Raw genomic sequence first — 8,431 nt, forward strand, 5'->3', positions numbered from 1 at the left:
TTGAATTTGAGGTTAGTTCAAAACTTCAAAGTTGTCATGTGTCAAGAACTGTCAATTGTCAAATATTATATGGGGAGTTGCCACTTGAAAAAAGAAGCAGAAGAAGAAAATCTATAATAAAAAAAAACTGAAGAGTTTGTTTGTTTGTTTGAACGCGCTAATCTCGGGAACTACTGGTCCGATTTGAAAAATTCTTTCGGTGTTAGATAGGTAGCCCATTTATCGAGGAAGGTTAGGCTATATAATATCATCACGCTACGACCAACAGGGGTGGAGCCACTGGGGTGAAACCGCGCGGAGCAGCTAGTATATAATAATTTTATGTTTATACTTCTCTAACTCAAACGGAAACTGGCTAATGGGGCAAAATTGACTTGTAAGATACTAATAAAATGTTAATTTGTTTTGTTTTCACCATGTTTTTCCTTGATTTTCTTTAATTTCATCATCAGATTTGACTTAATCACATTGGGACCACTAACGTAATAAAAAAAATATTATAAAAATTGATTCGCAGTTTTTGAATATAATATAATATATTGAATATCGTAGAACTTACACAAAAAATACCTATACGTAGGTATTCAAACTTTCTCATTTTTTTAATTGATATACCTAAAAGCCTTCGATTCTACGATTGTATGCCTCTATTATAGTTACGTATTATTTTTTAAACATAATAATAATTATTAGAATTGAGATACACATAATAATTATTAGAATTATAATATTAGTAATAAGGCAATATAATACAAACTTGAATAACATTTCTTTGATAAAAAGGTTTTTCCGATCGTTGTTTTTTTATCAATATTTTAGGTGTTGACCCTATAAGGTCGTAAGTGCACTCAAATATCGGGATTTTCTTGTAACAAAACAAATATAACGTATTTGTTATGTCATTTATATCCTTCCTGCTGGGTATTTCACAAGTCGCGGAAGAATTCCAACCCGCGGTCCCATCATAGCGGTTTGACGGAGCACAGTGGGGTTTTAGTCGGTAAGAATCCGATATAACCCACAGCTCCTTCCCGGGGGGCCGTGGGTATCTTTGGAAGATTTCGCTACATAAAAAAGGGTATTTCACAAACTTTTTCGTCAGTAGGTAATGGTATTGCATTTCTAGGTACTACATAGTGAAGTGAGTACTTACAAAAGTGAAGTCCCATGTCCATTGTCCCCGTAGTGGGGTAAGGGGCAGATGCATTATGCATACATCTGTTTCACTGATCGATTTTTCTTTAGGGACAAGTAGGTGATCAGCCTTCTGTGTCCTACCAGACCGAGACATTTTTTTTTCTTCGTCTCCACCGGGAATCGAACCCAGGACCCCTCGGTTCTACGCTCACGCGTCAACCACTGTACCAGGCGGTCATAAAATAAGCAAGGTATAAATTAATTTATGATACCTAGCTGTTATTGTAATCATAAGAAAATTGTAAGGAAATAAAATAAAATGTCAATTTACCTAGGTAGTTACAAACCAAACCAAGAGTAGATATCTCTAAAAATATAACAATATCTCTAGTGATGAAAATGTCGATACTAAATTTTTTATCCTATAGCTATTTATGTCGTTTGTAAATACGACTACTGGCTCCGACATTTTATTTCAGTCGTAGAATTCATTACTTCGAATCTTATTTATTCACTTGAATATGTTTATAAAATTAATACATCCATAGTTACTAATATTATAAATGCGCAAGTAACTCTGTCTGTCTGTCTGTTACTCAATCACGCCTAAACTACTGAACCAATTTACATGAAATTTGGTATGGAGATATTTTGATACCCGAGAAAGGACATACCTAGGCTACTTTTTATCCTGGGAAAATGACGCAATCCCGGAAATCCCACGGGAACGGGAACTATGCGGGTTTTCCTTTGAAAACGCGGGCGAAGCCGCGGGCGGAAAGCTAGTACCTACTTTATATTTACGATTGAAAATTTTAAAATAGCATTCTCTATATGAAAATAAAGTGCCGTCAATCAAATGATCCGATTAACTCTTATAAATTAGTTTATTAACTGCTAGGTGTAATTATAAAGCAATATTAATTCCAGTTTGGAAAAATGTCAGAGATAGCGCGTAGCGCCATCACTTTCCCATACTGGAGACAGAACGGCTTTAAGACGTCATGGTAATTGTTGTGGTAATTGCTACCCCCATGGGCTATGATTGAGTTACCAATTATCCTCATCAATATCTATTTTAAAATTAATATTATATTATGTATTTCAGTTCCGTGTAATATTACATCTCTCTCCATAATACACGGACGTACCACCAGTCTGTTTGCACCAGAAGGAAGATACCCGGTCCTGTGGAATGCTTAGGTGACACTATTAATATGACCATTATTTCCATAATAATTATGATAAATTCCCATTGTAGTGATAGAAGATGTCTAAGGTCGGAACTTAGGGTCGGAATGCTAAATATTTTTAAGGTAGATATAAGAGCATCTCACATAAACACTAATAATCTCATATCACGTAACAAAACCATGTTCACCTATATAGAAACACTCGCTTTGAATTCGTAATTTTACAATAATAAAAAGCAACTCACTTCAAAAACGACGTAAGTTGTACAGAATTGACGGCTTTTACGACATTTTGAGGCTGCGTTCAAAAAATAGTATACTACTTTTGCGTGTGATTTGATTCAGAACCAAAATGGCTTATGTTATATTTAAAAAACGGTAAGGATATGACCATTTCAAGATTAATAGGATTTGTTCTCGTTTAAAAATAGTATACCACTTTTAAAATTGACGTACTCGGTGCCAAAATGACGTATGAGCTAGCAACACTGGCGGCCGAATCTGTGTTTTTAAAATTTGCCATTATTTGGAAAGCGTATCACTTTCTTATACGAGTATTCAATTTTTAATTTAACATGGATTTCTATATTACTTTAAAACTAATAAAAAGCATTATGGATAGTTTTTGATATGAATGATTTTTGAACGATTAAAAAAGCAACATTCTATAGACGCAGTAAAGCGAAGGTTTTGTTAAAATCAGTTCAACGGCTTAGTATGAGATATACATAAATGTTTACATTGATAAAACAAATATTTTTCGTAAAATAGCGAAAACATAGGCCAGTGTATACACCTTGTAGAATGTTTAGATAAGGTAGCATTACAATTAAATAAACACTTGTATAATCCTACTAATATTATAAATGCGAAAGTTTGTATGGATGTATGGATGTATGGATGTATGGATGTTTGTTACTCTTTCACGTAAAAACTACTGAACCGATTACAATGAAATTTTATTAGCACACATATAGAGGGTAACTTGGATTAACACATAGGATAGTTTTTATCCCGGAAATCCCACGGGAACGGGAACTATGCGGGTTTTCCTTTGCAAACGCGGGCGAAGCCGCGGGCGGAAATCTAGTAATTCATATAATTACTAATATCTACCTAGGTATGTATTTACTTGTCTTGACTGAGTCCCTCTCAGTTTAAATGTACTTATAATCTTTTAGGTACCTACATCTTCTTCTAATATATAAAATTCCCCTGCCACAATGTACATACTCCTCCAAAACGGCTGGACCGATTTTCATGAAATTTTGTGTGCATATCGGGACAGCTAATTAAAATAAAAAAATAATCTAGTAGTAATGTGAAATAGTAGTTTTCTTAAGAAATGCTCATTAAAACAGGAAAACAATTATTAAAATCTTAACATAATTTACAATTTACATCCTCAAGAAGTTCTACATCGATTGTGGTAGACAAAATATACAAATCGCTCCGAAGATAGTTTTTTCCTCATCTTTAATAAAATATTAAGCAAGTATTTAAGGAAAATTATTTTTAATTATTGCATAGCTTCTATCTTGAGCGCGGGGACTGAATCGAGAAATTCCGTAACGAAAAAACCTCACGGTGCCCACTCCGACGGGCGTAGGTATGACTTGAAGGCATAGCATGCAATAGCTTTACCGCGGCAGTCCCCGAGTGCCACACGCCTTTTTTTATCCATTAACTAATATTATAAAATATGCGAAAGTAACTCTGTCTGTCTGTCTGTTACTCAATCACGCCTAAACTAGTGAACCAATTTGCATGAAATTTGGTATGGAGATATTTTGATACCCGAGAAAGGACATAGGCTACCTTTTATTGCGAAATATGTACCACAGGCGAAGCCGGGGCGGACCACTAGTTTATTAATAATTATCGTTCTTATAGGTGCTAAACGTCCACACGGATATAGAGATCTAGAATATAATGGACTATTAAGAATCACGTTCTAACATTTCGAACGGTAAAATACTTTTTGATATCGGTCCAGTACCTCAGATTAGCGCATTTTAACCAAACAAACATACAAACTCTTCAGTTTCATAATCTGGATGAAACACTTTTCCACACTCTATATCTCTGGTACCTACACATTACAGAAAAACCACTACAATTCAAGTTTGGGCTTTGACATAGCATTTTTTGATTAATTTCTAGATGCGTTATCAATAATAAATATATTATGAATAAGCTTAGTAATCTGAGAAAAATCGTGAATTCCTAATCATAATTATTAATTTTAGCATCGCTTAGTGCGATGAAACATAACTGAAGGTTAGCGTATCTAGTAATTTTTATTATATGGACTTTTTTTACATTTTTCATTTTTTTTTCATTATAGTTCAGGATACATCGCCCATTTTTGCAAGTGACTACTATCAAGCTAATTTTCCGTTTGTAGCTTTATTTTGATGAGACGCCCAATAATTTCGTGTACGAAAGTCTCGATTGTGGTAGCTAACAGAGATAACAAGGATAAAATTTTTTGATTTGATGGTTCTTAAATATTTATTACTAATTGAATTTTTTTTTGTTCAATCTCAAGATAATTACCTAAATTATTCTAAAAAATATTTGTCTTGCAAAATCTATGGTTGGTTCAAAGAGTCCCCCTTTCCAAAGTGTATCGATAACGAGGTCATCATAAATGATTACTAACAAGCTGATTTTTTTGTTTTCACTTAGTTAATGTTTATATAATTCAACAGACATATTGTCCTACAAATGGCGTAATAAATATTTAAGAACCATCAAATCAAAAATTTTTATCCTTGTTATCTCTGTTAGCTACCACAATCGAGACTTTCGTACACGAAATTATTGGGCGTCTCATCAAAATAAAGCTACAAACGGAAAATTAGCTTGATAGTAGTCACTTGCAAAAATGGGCGATGTATCCTGAACTATATAAAATGTAGCGCTGATAAGAAAATCACACAATGATACATAATATTTACTAAGACTTGGGGTAACCAGTCATTATTACTGCAGTATTGTTTCCAGAGTGGAAACATGACAGCGCTATATAGATCGTCTAGTGCCATCTCTTTCTCACGCTTGAAGTAATACTGCTTTAAAACATTATGGTAACGCTGCGGAAAAAAAACATTTTATCATTTACTAGCTGTTGCCCGCAGTTTCACCTGCGTCCTAACATCTACCAGCTACCTACATGCATGCTTTTTAGACCGATCTCAGTGGTTTGGGCTGTGCGTTGATGGATCACTATTCACTATGTCAGTCAGTCAGTCACCCTAATCATCATCACTACATAGTATAAAACAAAGTTGCTTTCTCTGTCCCTATGTCTAAACTACGCAACGGATTTTGATGCGGTTTTTTTAATAGGCAGATAGAGTGATTCAAGAGGAAGGTTTTAGTATATAATTTATTAGGTTTTAACCAAAGCGGGCGAAGCCGCGGGCGAAGCCGCGGGCGGTAAGCTAGTTGAGTTATATAATATTATATTCAGATGACATTATAAAAATATGAGATTTCAAGAACAATTCGATTTTTTTGTAACATAAAATTAAGTTCACGCTAAAACTACTAGACCGATTTTGGTTGAAAATCTCCTGCCATAAAATTAATATGTACTTAAATCAATATATTTAATTATTATGAATTTATTTTTAAAAGTAAAAGACTTCACTGTCAACAGAGCAATAGTTCTGGAGGTTATCATAAACAAATAAAGGAAATTTATATGTTAGAGTACACATGCCACTCTGTCTTTGTGCAGAAATGTTATTTGTGTTATTAATTTTATAATCCATACTTAATATTATAAATGCGAAAGTAACTCTGTCTGTCTGTCTGTTACTCAATCACGCCATAACTACTGAACCAATTAGCAATTTGCATGAAATTAGATGTTTTGATACCCGAGAAAGGATATAGGCTACTTTTTATCCCGGGAAATAGGATGGGTTTTATCCCGGAAATCCCACGGGAACGGTAACTATGCGGGTTTTTCTTTGACTGCGCGGGCGATGCCGCGGGTGGAAAGCTAGTAGTGAAATAATTTTTGAAAACGCTTCGCAGTTTATTTGCGTGCAGACGTATAATTTACCAACAATAAAAACAAATAAAAAAAATGTCATGATATTCTAACATTCTTACTTCTAACATCTAACTTCTAATAACAACATCCATACTAATTAATATTAATGCGACAGTAACTCTATCTGTCTGTCTGTTACTCAATCACGCCTAAACTACTGAACCAATTTGCATGAAATTTGGTATGGAGATATTTTGATACCCGAGAAAGGACATAGGCTACTTTTTATTGCGAAATATGTACCACGGGCGAAGCCGGGGCGGACCGCTAGTCTACACTAATATTATAAAGAGGAAAACTTTGTTTGTTTGTTTGATTGTAATGAATAGGCTCATAAACTACTGGACCGATTTTACAAATTCTTTCACCATTCGAAAGCTACATTATCCACGAGTAACATAGGCTAGGTTTTATCCCGGAAATCCCACGGGAACGGGATCTATGCGGGTTTTTCTTTGAAAACGCGGGCGGAGCCGCGGGTGGAAAGCTAGTCTATAATACTTCCCTAAATCCCTAGGTAGGTACCTACTAAATATTTTATATGCAAAAGTAACTCTGTCGTCAATTCTTCACGCTTACAGCTACAGCCTAATACACTTATAATAATTAACCATTTTGGATTAAATGGTGCCTAAAGCTTTCATCATCATCATCATCATCATCATCATCAGCCCATATACGTTCCCACTGCCGGGACACGGGCCTCCTATGAGGGTACAGGCCATAATCCACCACGCTGGCCAAGTGCGGGTTGGCGGATGACACATGTCGTCGAACTTTTTAATTCTTCGACATGTCGGTTTCCTCACGATGTTTTCCTTCACCGTTCGAAAGCTTTAGCATAGGTTTTATAAAATTTGGTAATCTATAATACCTATAGTTTTTATCCCGGAACTATGCAGGTTTTCCTTTGACTACGCGGGTGAAGCTGCGAGCGGAAAACTAGTTAGTAATAAATCATCATTGTTTAACTTTAAAATACTTTACCGAATGATAGAAACAATAAAACAAACAATCGTTACGTCAGACAATCACATGGAAATCATAACAATACAAAAAACAAATTTGTTAACAAATGACGTTAGTATGATAATATAATATTTTAGCGCCAAAGAAAATGGACGCCATCTTTGTTTTCGTTTGTCAATGTCACGAAGTGAAATTCAATGTTTGTTTTACATTGCCCCGTGAACAAGCGTAACTTTCATATTTGACTTTCAAAACAAGCAATGTATTGTAAAGTGATTCTTTGTTTAAATTTCTCACACTTCGCTTTTATTCTTTTCGGAATAATTGACGTTTAAAAATTTAATTTTATAAGTTTTTTTTTATAAATTTGTATGTAGGTAATTAGGACTAATAATACTGTAATAGGTTATAGGAGCAGTTCTTAAAAAAATTCAAAATTCAAAATTATTTATAAATTATATTTAATTCAAAATTATTATTTATTGTGATTCTCAGGTTATAAGCACAGTAAGGTTGGTATTACATGAAGTATTACATTCTTTAACCTTTCAAACAGGATAGTGATAGCTGCAGTTTTTTTGACGTGACAACGTCTTATAATTCGATAGAGCCGCCACGCACGAAAAAACGTGACTCATGCGGCGTTACCTCGCTCTGAGGCGTTCCGTAAGGCTTGAAGTGCGAGCGAGAGCGCGGAACGAACGACAAAGAAGCACAATCGGACGTTGTCACGTTCAATTATTATCGTCAGTAAACCGACTTTACAGACAACCAATTTTTTTATTACACTTATATAGGTATAAATTTTGTTTATAATAACCATTTCTAGGTAGGTACTATGTTTTAGTTTAATTTCGTATTTAAATTAGAAGTACAGCCGTTAACAGCCAACAGGATATTAAGGTTTTGGTTCTAGCGTCAAAATCCAAAAAAAATTGTAGGTACGTATACTTTAAATTAAGTGAGATGTAAGCATAATTCATTTTTGTAGTACCTATTTAAAGTTGTCTATGATTTTTCCTACTAGCCTTTATTTAGAAACCTACTTAAAATACACATGTAA

The sequence above is a fragment of the Colias croceus genome, chromosome 28 (assembly GCF_905220415.1).
Source record: "Colias croceus chromosome 28, ilColCroc2.1".
Classification (NCBI taxonomy): domain Eukaryota; kingdom Metazoa; phylum Arthropoda; class Insecta; order Lepidoptera; family Pieridae; genus Colias; species Colias croceus.